This window comes from Papio anubis, chromosome 6 (genome assembly GCF_008728515.1).
Source record: "Papio anubis isolate 15944 chromosome 6, Panubis1.0, whole genome shotgun sequence".
Lineage (NCBI taxonomy): Eukaryota > Metazoa > Chordata > Mammalia > Primates > Cercopithecidae > Papio > Papio anubis.
The window spans coordinates 124,608,195-124,626,085 of record NC_044981.1 but is presented as its reverse complement, the minus strand read 5'-3'; the positions used below and the strand labels follow the sequence as shown (position 1 = coordinate 124,626,085).

The following is a 17,891-nucleotide window of genomic DNA, read 5'->3' as shown; positions in this document are numbered from 1 at the left end:
GCTTGGTTTTTTTTACTCAATACCATATAGAATATTTTCTAATGCCAGTACATGTTCTTCAAATTAAAATGTTACATATACATCCATTATATGGCTGTAGCATAATTCATTTAGCAGTTTTCCTGTTGTTTAATAACATTTGGGCTGTTTCCAGGGTTTTCTTTGAGATTATAAAATATATTGGACTATAACCCTTTGTTGAGTATGGTTTCTATGTTCTCAGGATACTGTGATTAGATATTTTCTCTCTTTTTAAGTAGATTGAACAAAATTTAGTTTCTATCTTTTTAAAATATTCATTACTTTTCCTCTAGTAGCTGCATAAACCTGTAGATTTACATATTGTAAGGGAATCCATGTGTTAAACTAAGTACATTTTTGTGTGTACAAAGCTTATACATGAACAGAATGTTTGGCAACAACATGTTTGTCTAGTGGAGAGGTGGTACAGCTGAAGTGTGCAGCGCATAGGAGGATGCGAGGACTTTCTATGAGCTGTGAAGGCATGGATAGTTTAAAGAAGGCAATTTCCTGGCTCCCAACTTCTATAAGTTCCCTTTCTTAAAACTGATTTGCTTCAAAACTGACGTTGCCATGTCTCCTTTTCCACCTCATCTTTTACGGTCACTCTGCTCTTGCTTGACAGAGAAAACCACACCTGTTACCCACCTGTGTCTTACAGTAGTGTGTCGCCCTGGGGTACAGAGATCTTGTCCCACCCACAAAGAACTATGAACATACTAGTGTCCATACAGGTAAAGGAAGTGATTATAAGGACCAGGAAACACATCATTTTTCAAGTTAGGTAGTTTTAACTTCTTGGCTTTCAGCAATGTTGAAGGAACTATAAGATGAAAGACGAAAAGATTTTTTTTTGATGATGTCTCCTTCATTCCCTTATTATTTCTGTAAACAAGGTTTCTTACTGCTTACAACTATAAAGGTAAAGAATTGATATGTAATTTGTGCTAAATTCTACCTTATTGTATAGCAATAGAAAATACTTCTCCATAGGCATATGAACTAGCTGGGGGAGATATAAACAAACTCCATTTCTTTAGCAATGTATTTTTAATAAAAGTATATTTTCTATGCTAACCATATTGACATTTGATAAATAATTATTAATGTTCTTTGGACCAATTTTGTGCATTAGTAGTGATTACTTATAATTGAACATTTTAAAGCCTTATGGTTACAGGAAATATTTTAAAAATTACTTTATACATACTTTTTCTTAAGAGAGAAGCACAGTATGGAGAGTAATAAAAGGCTTTCTAGCATTAAAATATATTGGAGAAAATTATTTGGGGAAAATGGAATGGAAATATAAGTTCAAGGAGAAAAATAACAATACAGCATTTTTTACTGTTAAAGAAGAGTTTGTTCACCTTTTTTGATGGAAGAAGGTGTTTTTCAAATTGCTGTCATATTCATGAGATAAATTTCAAGAGTGATATGTTTTAATTAAAAATTTTAATAATTCCAGTATTCCAGAATTACAGCCTTCACAATTAAAATTGTGATGAAAAAATTTGAATGCTAACTTAAAACACGTGAAAAACAGAATCTTAACCTTTTCTTAGTGACTGTTTGTAAAAGAGTTTCCTTTAGAAACAACCTTTTCTTTTAAACGATCCAAAGTGTTGTTTAACCCAGCGGTGAGGTTTTCTGTGGTTCCGGGTTTGTGATAAAAGGTCGGTCTTCAGTGTGAGGAGCAACAGAAGAGGCTTCTGCTCCACTGGCTGGGAATGTTTAATTGTTGGGCACATACATATATTTAGAATTGTTATAGTCTCTTGCTTAATTGATCCCTTTATCATTATATAATGACCTTCTTTGTCTAGTGTTCATGTGTATGTGTGTGGCCAGAAGAGCTGGAGAGAATATGGTTTCAGTGTCTCCAAGGACATATTTTTGGTTCTCCTTTTACTTATGTGGCTTTATTTTATTCAATGATCTTTTGCTTTACCCCAGAGCCAGCCACCTATCTTGTGCACCTACAGGAGCTGTTGACAAAATTGGTGGGAGGGGTGCCAGATGAGAGACTATGGATGAATATATGCATATGTACATTTCTTTACATATTTTCACCATTATCAGAAATTCAACTCAGAGTATTTCCCCTAATGATGAAGATTATCCTAATGTACAAAGATAGATCATCTTACTATTCAAAAGAATGGACATTATTATGTTTAGATGCACAATGAGATCATCAAGCATTCTTGTACAGAGAATTGAACCATATGAATGAGACACAGCAGATATGAGCCTTGCAAAGTTTTTTTGTTTGTTTGTTTGTTTGTTTTTGAGATGGAGTCTCGCTCTGTCTCCCAGGCTGGAGTGCAATGGCATGATCTTGGCTCACTGCAAGCTCCGCCTCCCAGGTTCACGCCATTCCCCTGCCTCAGCCTCCTGAGAAGCTGGGACTACAGGTGCCCGCCACCAGGCTCGGCTAATTTTTTGTATTTTTAGTGGAGACGGGGTTTCACTGTGTGAGCGAGGATGGTCTCGATCTCCTGACATCGTGATCCGCCCACCTTGGCCTCCCAAAGTGCTGGGATTACAGGCGTGAGCCACCGCGCCCGGCCTCAAAGCTGTTTTTTTAAAAACAAATTTGAAGGAGGAGAATGAAGATACACAAAATGGAAAACATTGTGATGTGGTAGCAAATGTAAATGTATTAGAGACTTTTATACATATAAGGAGGTTTCAGTTTGTGATTCACAATAGTGGGGAACCTCTCAAAGCCTCTTCTAAGATACAAGAAGAAGCCGTAATTAGAGCAGAAAAGAGACTGAATCAATACTAGTCTGATTTACTATTCCAGGTTATCATTAGGGAAATGATATAAAGAGGAGACATATAGTAATGGGCTTTTCTGCCTGTGTTGTAAATCAGTCCTTCTTTAATCCTTTGATTCCTCTTAGAGACACTTTAAACCAAGAGAGCATTTACTCTGTTAAATCATTATGTGTAACATGGCATCCTTCTATTTGAGCATCTGCTAAAAAAAAAAAAAAAAATCCAGGCACTGTAAATATTTGCTCATTGAGGAGAATTTGGATATGTTATTTTTTCTTTCATTATGCTTACATCTAATATATGGGAAAGAAGCCAAGTTTATAAAGTATGTCTTACATTTTTCTGATTTTCAATTCAGATTTAGTTTTCATTTCTGTTACATAATCACCTTGAGGTGATTATTTGCAGATTTTAAAAATTGTTTGTTTTGGAAAGGGCTAAGGGATCATTCATAATCTTGAATACCTTTGCTATGCTTTTTCCTATTTTTTTCCTTTTGATTTGTTTATTTCATGTTCAGTGTAGTCCCATTCTCATAATTACTAATATTGTTTTTGGTCAGTTGTGTGTGTTAGTAGTGGTAGCTTAAATCAGAAGAACCCTTGAAGAGCCTGTGTTGAAATTGAATCCTTGAAAGACCTATGTTGTGTTATCTTTCCTTTTGCCATTGATTGCTCTAATGACTTTTGAATGATTTAAGTGACTGGTGACTGGATTCAGTTATGCATAGAGCATTCTAAGGGAGATATTGATGATAAAACATTTTAGATGTAATTAGGAGGTCAAGAGACACTGCTTATTTATGCCCAAGGCTCTGTCACTGATCAAATGCTCACTCTCATTGTTGATGTGGTGAGCAACAAGGGTAGGAATTAATGCAGAGCCCATTGATATTCAGTGTCATGGAGGGAGGAAGGTCCAGGGAATATGTGTTATGGAATATTTCCTGACTGTATTAGTGGCTAGTCATGTGAAAATCTTTCCACCTTGCTACCCTTAGTCTTGCTTTTGATTTGGGGGTGGGTTTTAAGGGTCCTTATCTTTCTCCATGAGGAGACTGCACCCTTGCTATCTTTGCTTCTCTTTTCCCTTTTCTTAAACTTCAAGGTCTTCTTACATGCATCTATGCAGGGTTGAATAAATCTATGAATTAGTGGGCTACTGTGGTATCCCTACACTGAAGAAGCCATCGACAGCTCAGGCTACGTCTTAGATTAGAATCATCCTCCCCATGTCCTTTTTGTTTCATAAGCAAAAGCCAACTCAGGATGCTCCCTAATAGTGATGGATTTGGTGAAAAATATGACCAAGTACAGTTGCCACTGGTAGTCACTGATTCCATCATGACTATCCACTGATTTTTCAACCAAGTAATAACATAAGACTTGGAGGCTACCGATCGAGAACAATTAGAATATTCTGCAGTTGTTGAGTAGAATATTCTGTAAATGTCTGTTAGGTCCATTTGGCTTAAAGTCTAACTTAAGTCCAATGTGTCTTTGTTGATTTTCTGTCCCGACAACCTCTCTAATGCTGTGAGTGGGATGTTGAAGTCCCCTACTATTATTGTATTGGTGTTTAGCTCTTTCTTTAGGTCTTGTAATATTTGTTTTATGAATCTAGGTTCTCCAGTGTTGGGTACATATATATTAAAATTGTTATAGTCTCTTGTTGAGTTGATCCCTTTATCATTATATAATGACTTTGTCTTTACTGTTTTTGATTTAAAGTCTGTTTTATCTGATAGAAGTATAGTGATTCCTGCTCACTTTTGATTTCCATTTGTATGGAATATCTTTTCCAACCTCTGTACTTTCAGTCTACACATGTCTCTACAAGTAAAGTGAGTTTCTTATAAGCAGTGTATAGTTGGATTTTTTTTTTTTTTTTTTTTTTTTTTTTTTGAGATGGAGTCTCACTGTGTCACTCAGGCTGGAATACAGTGGTACAATCTCAACTCACTGTAACCTCCACCTCCAGGGTTCAAGTGATTCTCCTGCCTCAGCCTCCCAAGTAGCTGAGACTACAGGCACGTGCCACCACGGCTGGCCAATTTTTGTATTTTTAGTAGAGATGGAGTTTCACCATATTGGCCAGGCTGGTCTCAAACTCCTGACCTTGTGATCCACCCACCTCAGCCTCCCAAAGTGCTGGGATTACAGGTGTGAGCCTCTGCACCCGGCCTAGTTGGATCTTTTTTAAATCCTTTATGACAATCGATATATTTTAAGTGGAGCATTTAATGCATTTACATTCAAGATTAATATTGGTATGTGAAGTTTTGTTCCTGTCATGTTGTCATTTTCTAGATTCTTTGTTTTTTTCTTTTTCTCTGTCTTTGTGGTTTGATGGAATTCTCTCTTGTTGCCATTCATTCCTTTCTCTTCTCTTAATCCTTTGTTTGATTGCTTTATAAGACCTGTGAGTTTTATACTTTTGTGTTTTCATAATGGTGAATATCAGCCTTTTATTTCCATGTTTAAGACTCCTTTGAGCATTGCTAGTAGGGCCAGACTAGGGATGATAAATTCTCTCAGCATTTGCTTGTCTGGGAAAAATTTATTTCTCATTCATTTATGAAGCTTATTCTTGCTGGATATAAAAATCTTCGTCAACATTTTCTTTTCTTTGTGATTCAGCACTTTGAAAATGTCATTCAATTATCTTCTGTCTAAGAGCTTTCTGCTGAGAAATCCACTGTTAGTCTGATGGAGTTTTCTTTATAGGTGACTAGATGCTTTTCTGTTGCTGATTTTAAAATTCTTTCTCTTTTATTTTATTTATTTATTTATTTATTTATTTATTTATTTATTTATTTATTTATTTTTGAGACAGGGTCATGCTCTGTCACCCAGCCTGGAGTGCAGTGGAGCGATCTCAGCTCACTGCAACCTCTGCCTCCCAGATTCAAGCAATCCTCTCACCTCAGCCTCCCTGTAGCTAGGACTACAGGCATGTGTCACCACACTCAGCTAATTTTCTGTATTGTTTGTTTGTTTGTTTGTTTTGGTAGAGACTGGGTTTCATCATGTTGCCCAGGCTGGTCTCAAACTCCTTGACTCAAGTGATTCCCCTGCCTCAGCTTCCCAAAGTGCTGGGATTACAGGCATGAGCTACCGCACCTGGCTCACTTTTACTTTAGACAGTCTAATTATAATATGCTGCAGTGAAGTCCTCTTTGCAATGCATTTTTCTGGAAATTGTTGGGCCTCCTGTATCTGGAGGATCTGTCCAAATTTCTTGCCCGACTTGGGAAATTTTCATCAATTATTTCCTTAAAGAGATCTTTGGTCTTTCTTTTCCCTCAGGAATACTGATAATTTGTAAGTTTGATTGCTTTATATAGTCCCAAATATCTCAAAGGCTTTGTTCATTCTTTTTTCCTTATATTTTGCCTGACTGTATTGTTTCAAAAGACCTGCCTTCAAGTTCTGAGATTCCTTCTTCTGCTTAGTCTAGTCTATTACTGAAGCTTTTGAATATATTTTGTAATTCCTTCAATGAATTTTTCAGTTCCAGAATTTTTTTAAGATGTCTACCTCCTTGGTAAATTTTTCATTCATATCATGAATTGATTTTCTGATTTCCTTATATTCATTTTCAGATTTGTCTTGCATCTCATTGAGCATGTTTAAAATCAATATTTTGAATTTTTATCTGACATTTCAAGGATTTCTTTTTGGTTAGAATTTATTGGTGAAGAATTATTGTGTTCTTTTGAGGGTGTCACATTACCTTACTTTTTTATGCTTCCTGTATCTTTGTGTTGATTTAAATGCATTTGGAACAAGGGTAGCTTCCTATTTTTGAATTTGTTTTTGTTGGACAGGGGGACTTTTTCTATAGAATATGTGACTATGATGTTGGTTGGCTAGGGTTTTACTGAAGGTATTCCCTAATCCTCACCATTCTTATGTCTTAGGCCATCTCATAAGATGAAATATAGCATACTTGTCATGGCTTCTCTTCCTTCCACATGCCAAAGCCAAGATCAAAACCACAGGTCTGGAGATGTTTGAATAAGTAGCCCAATAGCTCCCCTGCATATTAAGCACTAAAATGTTAGGGGGACATGTTCTGAGCTGCTGTCTTCATCAAAATTGCCCAGTGTGTGTCTTATAACATGCAACCTTTCTCAATTCCTTATCCTACTTATCCTTGAAGACTGTGCTGAGGTGTCCTGAAGTCCTTCCTCTATTTCCTAGGTAAAAATGATATTCCTCTCCTTTGTGCCCTCACCATTCTCCTTACATAATCCTGTTGTGAAGCTCATAAACCACGTTGGCAGTTGTTTGCAGGTTCTGTTATCAGACCCTAGCCTCAAGGAGCTCATCTAGATAAATTACTCATCTTTGTATCTCTTAGCTCAGTGCCTTGTAAATGTCACACGTCCCAGAAAGCCACTGCCTTCATCTCCTAGATTCTTAGAAAATGCAGTATTCGAAAGAATCTGTGCCAAAATGGAATCTCAGCTTTGGCAGTAGGACTTCTAATATCTTACTCACCGAGAGGGTTGGTCTTAAAGAGTATACTCAGAAACCCAACAATTATTGACCTCAGTTAGTATAGACTTAAATCCTGTGCCCTCTACTCGACTAAAACCCTAATGTGTATTAGATAAGGGGTGGAGGATGGTGGTGGTCAGGACTCTGACCAATATTCTATGCCGAAGGATGCTAAAGATACAGAGGTTTCAGTTCTCAGTAGATTTCCATGAAAAGTCCTTGGCCATCCTGGAAGAGGCATGCTGCCTGTCCTACCCCCACTTCCAACATGAATTTGACTTGGAGTATTTCTGTTCTAAAGGACTAAAGAACCTCCACTCCCATCCTGCCCCAATCCAGGATTGTCTCTTTCTTCCTTCCAGGTCACTTGCAACAGTTCTTGTCCAGATGAGATAAAACTGTCAAGGGAATCCTGGAGCTATTTTGTCAAAAGGCAGCCATTGGCAGCAAACCTCTTGTTGGCATTACTCAGTGCCCCTTTGGGAACAATCCCAGTGATTACCCTAGCCATAACCCAGCCATTTTGCTTACCTGCTTCATGATTTTTCAGAGCCAACCTCAGCCTAATTGCTTTCTCTTGCCAGGTGTACTTTCCAGAAAGACTCTAACAGCTTTTTTTCCCATTTGTCTGTGTATGTGTCCCACCACCTCTCCTCCCTGGCTGACCCTCTGCCTGGCCCTTTGCTTCATTTTGCCTGCCTGGTCCAGACACTTCATTCAGTCCAGATAATGACATATTCCTCCTCGTCTTGATGTGGGGACCTACTGATTTTTCATGCAGGGTGTGAGCACATTCATCAGTGTTTATACTTGGAGAGAACCATCCATAACAGCTTCCCATTCCTCATGTGGTTTTAATTGCCTTTATGCCGCATTGATCTATTTTAGTGCTTTAGTTCTGTGTTATGAACCCTGGAGCGACTTCTGCAAGATATGCAAGTTTTTTTTTGTTACTTTGTTTTCTTTTTAGAGACAGAGTCTCACTCTGTTGCTCAGGCTGGAGTGCAGGGGCACAATCATAGCTCACTGCAAACTCGAACTCCTGAATTCAAGCAACCCTCCTGCCTCAACCTTCCAAGTAGCTAGGACTACAGATGTATGGCACCAGGCCCAGTTAATTTAAAAAAAAAAAATTTGTAAAGATGGAGTTTTGCTACGTTGCCCATGCTGATCTCAAATTACTGGCTTCAAGCAATCCTCCCACCTTAGCCTCCCAAAGTGCTGGAGTTACAAGTGTGAACCACCATGCCTATCAGTTTTTTGGTTTTAATTTGAAGAAAGAAACATACCTGCATCAACTAGGAAGAACTTTGTATGATTTAAAATGATGAGGACAGCAAATACCCTAATAGCTGTTTTTGGCACACAGTTTGATTCTCATCAGTATTGTACCTGCCTTTCTTATGTCATGGAGAAGTGTTGGACTCACCTTGCTACCTCCCACTGTCATGGAGGAAACAAAGGATGCTGGTGTAGAATTTGTAATTCATGTTTTCAGCTTGTGCTAATGAATGGAGGGTCTGAGCATACATGCTGGACAGGTGCTTCACATTATTCTAGATGGATTATAAACATGTGTGCTTCTCTTGGATGTAAACTCATCTTAAGTACCCTTTTCTTGCCTTCTTCCTTTTCTCCCTACTATAGCTGACTTCTTTTTGCAGAGTCACACAAATGTAAATGAGTCTTGGCTGTGTTGAGTCAAACTCTGTTGAGTTTTGCTGGTTCTGGACCATAAAAAAAGGGGTAGGGGAGCTTTAAGACACTTTGGTTAGTCCATGCCTGGCTCATTTTCAGATTTAGCGAATTCTTTATCTCAGCAAGTTGTGAAAGGCAATGTGAGGACATTGTCAGCCTTTCTGGGCTCAGTGGGAACCTCGTAAGTGAGCAAGGGCTCGTTCTAGAGGAGACCTGAACTTTTCTAGCTTCCCGAGATCAGGCTTGCCATAAACAGGTGACCAGAAAAATGTATTTGCAAGGAGAAAGTGGCACATGGACTAGCATTTAGCAGTGGAGGTTGCTGAAATCTGTGTTAGAAATCAAGGTGCTCTGAAGATCTAGTTTCTCTTTTTCCTTTCCCTGCTGCTGTGGAAGACAAAGAATATTCTTTTCTCCTTTTAACATAGTGTAAGTGATAATACCATTCTATTTCCTAGCTTACAGACAGCTGTTTCTGTGGGGCTATCTGCCCGTTGTAAGCCAGTCCTAATGGTTTCCACATTCTACTCACGTTGATAAGGAAGACCGACAATTAGCTCTCCATTACAAAGCCTCTCCTTGTTAATAGCTCTGACCTAAAAGCACTTTTTAAGTGATGCAGTCATCACTTAAAGAAGTCACCACTTAAAAAATGAGTGCATAAGTCACCCAAGTTAGTATGTAGGGGATATTGGCTTGAGTAGTATTTTAGGATGTGCACAAATTATTAATGTTCAGAAACAAGCTGTGACCACTCATCCTTTCTTTATGACCAATAGTTGATGACTTTATAACACTTGACTTTAAACATAAAATAAATCCGCTGAAAAAAATATAACAATCCAATCATGAATTTTTGTTTTTTAGGCCTCTTCATTCCTTTTTTTTGGTTTTGTTTTGTTTTGTTTTGTTTTTGAGATGGAGTCTCTCTTACTCTGTCACAAAGTTTGGAGTACAGTGGCGTGATTTGGGCTCACTGCAACCTCCGTCTCCTGGGTTCAAGCAATTCTCCTGCCTCAGCCTCCAGAGTAACTGGAATTACAGGCCTCTACTGCCATGCCCAGCTAATTTTTTTTGTGTTTTTAATAGAGACAGAGTTTTGCCATGTTGGCCAGGCTGGTTTCGAACTCCTGGCCTCAAGTGATCCTCCCGTCTCGGCCTCCCAAAGTGCTGGGATTATAGGTGTGAGCCACTGCATCCAGCCTCTTCATCCCTTTTGAATAGAATGAAGGCAGGATTTTTGCAGTGTGCATTAGTCTATGAATTGTTTTCACCATTAAACTGTGCCTTTAAGGCAATTTAGTCCCAAATTTTCTGCTTTCATTTCAAACTGTGCCTCTGAGAAATTGTTTATATTGATGGATTATAAAAATGGATCCCAAGAGATGGATAGGGACCTGAGCCCATCAATTTAGTGATGTCAGTAGCTCCACAGAGGTATTTACATCTTTCTTTTTCACCCTCTAGGACTTTTCTTCTGAGAGAAGGGTGGGTGCAGACTAGAATCATATTTTGTTTTCTTGGAAACCTTTATTATTAAGTATTTTATATTTTTGTATATTTTTAATTTTACTGTGTATTTATGTATAGTTGAATTGTATATAAATCAATAGGATTATGTAATTACATAATTCCCTGCTGTATCTTTTTCAACTTAAGTCTGATACATTTGATACAGGAGATCTCCCTTTACCTATTTTATAGTCCACTACTCCGTTAATACAATGCTTCTTAATATGTTTAATAGCCTTATAATTCACATTTCCCATCTAAATTTGGGACACATGAGAATACAAGTTAACATTTTCAAACCTTTACCAAGTGCCAGAGACTTTCCTGGGTACTATATGTATGCTGTTCCCATTTAATCTTGACAGCACTCCTGTGTGAGACAGTGGACACACTCTGATTGGAGGGGCTATGTAGCTGGCTGAGCTCCTTGAGCCAGTCCAGAGCAGAACCAGGGCTGCTGGACTCCAAAAATCACCTTCCTAACTCACTATGGGGTATTAGCTCTCCAATTATTTGACTTAATACAGAAGATTTTTTTTTTCTTTTTTCTTTTTTTTTTTTTGCGATTTGTGGGAAGAGCTGAGATATATACAATTACATTTCATGCAGTAAATCACTTGATGAAGCACCATTGTTGAAAAAACCTCCTAGAAAACCTGCTATATTGCCCACTCACAAGTGCAACTTACCAATAAAGGATTATGGATTAGACCACCTTGTATTGAAACAGCTTCAAATGCAATTTCCAAGGAGCCAGTGCTTTTATAAGAGGGTTGTCCTATATTCAGACTGAGGGGAGTGTCACGAATTATTAGAGCTATTAAGATTAGTGTGTATACCCAGCTTTGCCAGGAAATGACTTAAATTGACTTTACCTCTCTGTAAGGAAGAAGGAAACTTTAAGACAAAAGAGACTGTAGTCTGAACTGATGTGAATACCCACTGGGGAGACCTGAGTAATTATGCAATTAAATAACTAACTCTTACCTCTCCACCTTCTGCTAACTTGACCAAAGGAAGAGGCCAGGTAACAATTAATATGGTTTTTTTAATGAGGGTTAAGGTGAGCAAAACTGAAGAATTACTGAGAGAAGATTTAGGATAGGGCTCATTTTTAGGCCTAAAGGAATCCTTCTAGAATATTTTAAGTGAGAGCAGACCTACACTAATTTTCAATTTAATGAAGTCCAGAGAGAATTGTTCTATGTAAAATAATGGTTTTTATTTTCCTGAAACTATAACTGCCTATGGTGTGCTTTATTTTATAAATCCTATTTTGTTTTTCTGTATTTACCAGCTGGGAGAAAAACCTTCAAAAACAAAAGGGGTTTTGTATGCTTATTTCAGAGGCTGTTGGTAGGACAGAAGCCAGTAAACTGGGCCCAGCCGTGCTTGGGGGTTGGGAGAAGGAGGGATCCCATGACTGGGAAGGGCAGAGGGAGAGGGCTGAACACAGAGGACACCCAGGACTGAGCAGGTGGGAGGGCTGCTGGGTTTACCCCTAACTCTGAAATAAAGCTGAGTGTGGAAGACAAGGTCAGCAACACGACCTTTGCTGAAAATGGGGAGGGTAGCATTCATGCATTTCAGAGGTAGTAAAAATAAAGATGTAATTTAAAGTCAACAGGAGGGTTTGATTAAGAAAGAAAACAATTGTTAAAGGTGTGCATGCCCAGGCATTCAGTACAGAGGATGTTTTTACGAATGTTTGCTCTAGATGATTGCCTCACTGAGCTCAGTTCTGCGTGTTGGCGTCTCTATCGGAGGGGTCTGGAGAGAGTGATGCAGAGTGGGAAGACAGGGTGGGGACTGGGCTCATGTGGATCAGGCAGTTGGCAAGGGGGAGCAGGTGGCCTTGGTTTGGAGTCAGCCAAACACACAGCATGGTTTATGCCAGAAATGCAGTGAGGAACAGGAGGCATGCTCTCTTCTCTCAAAGAGCTCGTCATTTGCTGAAGGGAAAGCAAATAGGTCATCATAATACATGTGCAAGTCCTAGTTCAACATATGCCTGTTGGGACCTCGAGCTGATCATTTTGCCCGTCAGTTTCCATAAATGGAGATGGAAATGGGAAGGTGGGGAGGTGCCTCTGTTTCCCCAGTGTGACAGGTCTGAAGAGATCCCATTGCAGGCCACAGAGGTGGCCTCACCCTCCCCTGTGAGTGCTCAGCATGTGTCCATGCTGGGTCTGTCCAAAGGAGGGCCTTGCCCCTTTGTATCTCCCCTGTGTCGGGGCAGGAGGGCAGCTTCCACCCACAGGGCGCTCTCTCAGAACCCTCTGTATGTTACTGATGTGGACTGAGGCAGCACTTCTCAAACTCTTTGGTGTTAAGACCTTGTACGTTTTTAAAAATTATTTATCTCACATAGCTTCTATTTAAAATTTGGATTATATCTATTTACCATATTGGAAACTAAAACAAAATGTTTAAAATCATTAAAAATAATAGCAAACCCATTCCATGTTAATATAAATGACATACTTTTAATGAAAAATAACTACTTTTATCATACTTCTACCATCCTCATAGCTATGGAATTAATATCCCCCCAAACAGTGTAGTCCTTACTGGGTTCTTATGAAGATTACATAAGATATAAAGGAAGACGGCAGTTTGCAGAATGTACAAAAAATCGTGAATGAAATATCACTCTAGTAAACAGGCTTGCAGTTTTCTGGAAGTTTTCGGTGTAATTAAGGTTTCCCCCCTCCTGTGCTGGGTTTCAAAGTGTGATTTTAGATAGGAAAACAAGGGTACCAGGAAGAAAGGGCAGATTCAACTATGGATTTAAGAAGCATTATTTCCTCATCCTGTGAATATAAAGGGGCCCAACTGGTCCTTGGGAATTATAAACAAATCTGCCTGAACAGGCAAGACTTGGAAAACTTGACTATGGCAGTCTTAAGTGTTCTTTAACATAAATTCTGGTGTCTGAAATAAAAGAATTGGAATCTCATGTTGCTTTATCATTGTGTTCTCTTTCCAGTTTTACTTGTAGACTCAAAGACATTTCTTTGAGCTGGCCTCTCTCCTGGCAGTCCGTGGATGAGGATGGCTGTTGATGGAGCTATGGGTAGGACGGAGGACATCACATTTCCAGTAGGAACACATACCTTCCTGAAGATGATGCTTTGGTTTTGGTTTTAGCCAGAAAATACACAGGGGCGTTCTTAGTTTAGGGAGTAATTATTTGCATTTGTAAATTCTCTAGGCCTTCCATTATTTTCCAATGGAGAAACCATTGTTTGCCCACCCACCATCCAACTGCTCCCTACCCCCAATGAACCTGACTAGGTATAGGATCTGTCCTCTTTATCAGCCCTGTGCTTCCAAGGAGGCTGGCCACAGGCTTGCCCTGCATCAGAATATGAGAGGGGTACCCTCTCAGTCTTGTGAAAGTGAAGTTCTTTCTTCCTCCGAAATGTCTCACGTTCAAATGATGCTTGGAGCAGCTATAGCTGTTTGCAGCTAGTGAGAGGAGCCAACCAGGGAATGAAGCTGACATATGGTGGATCCGAAGAAAGATAGAAAGGGCCTCCTAGCTGTGTTAAGGGGCCACTGAATCACCTGAACCTGGAACTAATCTGCCTCCTTGTTTAGGCCACCGAGGGAATTGGACTTTCTGTTGCTTGCAGCTGAACACACCCTAACTGATCACCCTCCCTAAAGGAATGATCGTGACCCGTAGGGATCCAGAGAAGGGAGGATAGCCCAGGCATGTGCAACTGCCATAGCCAGTCTGAAGATCTGCTGGTAGGATTCGTTTCTTTATGTCTGGCTGTCTTTTGACCATTTTGTTGTCCTGTTGTTTTGTGTATGAGATAAAGAGTTGAAGTTTTAAATTAAATGGTTGGTAACTTTGATAAAATATGGAGGAGAGCTGAGATATCTGTGGTGTTTACAAGATATGGGACCTTGGAGGTGGGGCTTTGGGTTTCTTTCCACCCCTTGAGCATGCAGATGCATATTAGAGCCTCAATCTTTCTCCATAAATTACTGATTTACTTGTAGGATCTCCCATCCAGATCTTGAACTCCATCATCCTTATACCCACGGCCTCTGGTGCAACATGAGTGACCCCCCAGTAATGAGAGTTACCAAGGAGTATTGATCTATGCCAGGAATTATACCAATGGCTTGGCATGCATTGTCTTATTGTTTACAACAAGTACAATAGGTAGTAACATAATCTGCATTTTCATGATAAGGGCATTGAGGCTTGAGTGATAAAATCACTTGCTTGGGGTCCCACAGCTAACAGATGATAGAGGTTCAAATATAGATGTGACCCGAAAATTGTTCTTTTAACTATTCTGTTTCTTCAGTGTATATTGGTTGAATATCTGTCATTTAGATGTGTTAGAATCGGAATTGTCGTTCCTGTTGATTTCACCTTTCACCCTTCGGAAATGTACTGGGACAGAAGGCACATATGCCACTACCTGAATATTGGCTCTTCTCTGGAAACAGGCCTTAGTGAAGTTATGTGACTTACAAATACATTCAGTGGTAAGGGAAAGCCTAACTAGCAGTGGTTTAAATGAGATGGGGCTATTTTCCTCACGTAACAGGCTGTCTGGAGGTCGGCTTTCAGCACTGGTATCTCCAGGATTCTCTTGGCCTTCCATTCTATCTGACTCTTCATGCACAAAATGGCTGTTGCAGCTTCAGATATCACATCCCCATCTAGAAAGAAGTCAAAAAGACAAAAGGCAGAAGGGCAGAGCCGACTAAGCAGGTCTGGTCCTTTTTGTTGGTAAAGCAAAAGTTTTCCAGGGTTACAAGGGAGGCAGGAAAAGTGGAAAACAGGATTTTTGGGAAAGGCTCACACCAATACTGATCTACCACTTGGAGCTGACCATGCTGTTGGGCAAAATAAAGTTGGACTCTTGTCACTGAGGAGAAGGCTGCTAACACTGTCAGCCGCACTTCTGAAAGTGGAGGCTGTTAGAATTTGAAGAGGCAGTGGAGATATCCCCATCCTGCAAGCAAAACAACTGAGACTTGTAGGGAACACAAGTGTCTGAGCCAGGATAAAAGAAAAGGGCCTGTTTCCTTAGACTCTGCTGCTCTTCTCACTGCAGTGTCCCTTTCAAAGCTTTTACATATCTCCTCCGCGAGTTATTCCTCTCATCCCTTTCATTTATTTGTTTGTTTGTTTGTTTATTTATTTATTTGAGACAGACTTTCACTCTTGTTGCCCAGGCTGGAGTGCAATGGTGCAACGTCAGCTCACTGCAACCTCCACCTCCTGAGTTCAAGAGATTCTCCTGCCTCAGCCTCCCGAGTAGCTGGGATTACAGGCGTGCACCACCACACCTGGCTAATTTTGTATTTTTCGTAGAGATAGGGTTTCTCCATGTTGATCAGGCTGGTCTCGAATTCCTGACCTCAGGTGATCTGCTCGCCTCGGCCTCCCAAAGTGCTGGGATTACAGGCATGACCCACAGCAGCTGGCCCTCTCATCCTTTTGAAGGAGGCCGGGAAAGTCAGAAACTTCCTAGAGCATTTTGGGTAGAAACAAAGCTTTGGAGAGAGCCAAGTAGCATGCCCAGGATTATCCCCTCTGTTCAGAGCTAAATAATGGGAGGGAGTTGGACCAGAGTCCTTTTCACAGACCCCATTGTCCTTCATGATACTGTGACCTCCGTTTATGGTCTTTCTCCTTAGCCTGGAGTAGTGAGGCTCCTTGCTCAGGCACCTGGGCTTTCAGGTGGGTAGTCACAGCTGCCTTGACACCCCAGCGAGGAAGGCTCTGGCTCTCAGGGGACGATTGGGTATCACCCAGCCTGTGTAAGAATATTGGGCCCCTGTGTGTGCCTGGGGAGGGGAGAATGCCACCTGGTATGGCCATGAAGAGTGGTGATGCCCCATAAACTTGAGTCCGAATGTTTCTCTCCCAGGTTGGTCTGACCCTGTCTTTCAGTGCAGTTCCTGGATCAGTCCTCTGTGGCGTGTTTCCGCCTCCTCAGGCTGGGACAGAGAGTGTCTTGGTGCTTTCCGACATACTGGGAGAAACACTGTAGCCCACCTCAGCATCCACCTGATGTGAACGGTGTGTCAAGTCACCCTACCAAAAAGGCATCGAGTGGAGCCAGCAGTATGTGTAGGTGGGGAGTCAGGTACTCCTAGTTTTCCTCAACTTAGGAACCTCTCCCAGTTCTACTAGGATGGGAAATGAGTGTGTGTGGGGATTTAATCTAGGGAAAGGAAAAACACCTGAGCTAAAGGCAACTACATAATAGGATTTTGCTATAAAATAATGGAGTAGAACAATTATAGTGTTTGTAATACTTAAGTATTTGTTTATTGACAGATTCCTTTTTCCTCCATATGAACATCTTTATCAGCCTCCAGGATCTTAGCTGGCTTTTGCTGATTTTTGTGGGCACCCATATGTGTACTTTCGCAAGCTTACTAAGTCTCTGTTTGGATGCAGGACATTTACAACCACTCCTGCTGCAAATGATGGTGCTGCATTTGCTGTTTGTGGTCTCTGATAGATATGAATGGCGAGAATAATAATGTCAGGCAGACTTAGGATTCCCCCTCCCACCGCCTGGTAAGGAGGATCTGTCCTGTCCTCCACAGTCACTTTGTCATGCCCTCAGCTGGGATAGTTCTCAGGCAGCTTTTACTGTCTTAGTTTGACTGTCTTTTGCTCTTGAATCATTGCACTAAGAGAACAATCTGCTACTGTTTTCTGTCTTCTGTGCGTTAAAAAAAAAAAAAAAAGATACTGGGCATATTTGTTTTTCTTCCAGCACATGTCTCGTTTGGAAAGGTCATGCATTTATATAGTAGACTTGCTATTACCCTGAGTGCAGTAAAGCAGCCCATTGCCAACGTATTGCTATACATACAGCTGCCTTCAGGGTGACTAGGCTATAAGGCAGTTACAGGCTGAAGGGCACCTGTTGTGCCCACACAGAAACCCAACCTTTAACACGACATTTATCCTGAGAAACAGTCTTGTCCTCACATCACATAGTGCCAGACCTGAGGCTACTTGTTGGACAGGTTAATGTAGATCTTAGTCAGCTGACCTGCAGGCTGGTAGAGGGAGGTATAGGGTCTGTGATATGTTTAAAGCAGGTGGCTAGTAAGGAACCCACCCGACCTTTTTGGCTTCTGCCCAAGGCCTATTTTTAAAGAGTGCTTGCAGTACAGGATCGATGGGGATGTTCAGTAGTTGAAATACCACAAACGTATTACTGCTGGGAGAAGTTGCTGTTTATGGGAAAATAAAATTTTACCTCATTGTTCTCTGCCTGATGCTTGCTGCCAAAATGAATTACTTAAGGGGAGTTATCTCATACATGGATGCATGAAAGTGATGTTCGATGCCTATGGAGAAGGTACTGC

The 17,891-nt window shown here is 40.4% G+C and overlaps 1 protein-coding gene across 3 annotated transcripts in view; it reads left to right on the top strand.

Moving 5' to 3' along the window:
• ARFGEF3 (ARFGEF family member 3) overlaps window positions 1-17,891 on the top strand; it is a 185,491-nt gene that overhangs the window by 9,220 nt on the left and 158,380 nt on the right. The window contains exons 2-3 of one of the 3 annotated variants that reach the window (XM_009205990.2): window positions 13,513-13,599; window positions 14,127-14,279. The exons of 1 other annotated variant lie outside the window; for it this stretch is intronic. The gene's annotated coding sequence lies outside the window, so the exon portion shown is untranslated. Of the gene's footprint in view, window positions 1-13,512; window positions 13,626-14,126; window positions 14,280-17,891 lie in introns of all 3 variants that reach the window. One more of the 3 variants, XM_017958286.2, reaches the window with a different exon arrangement.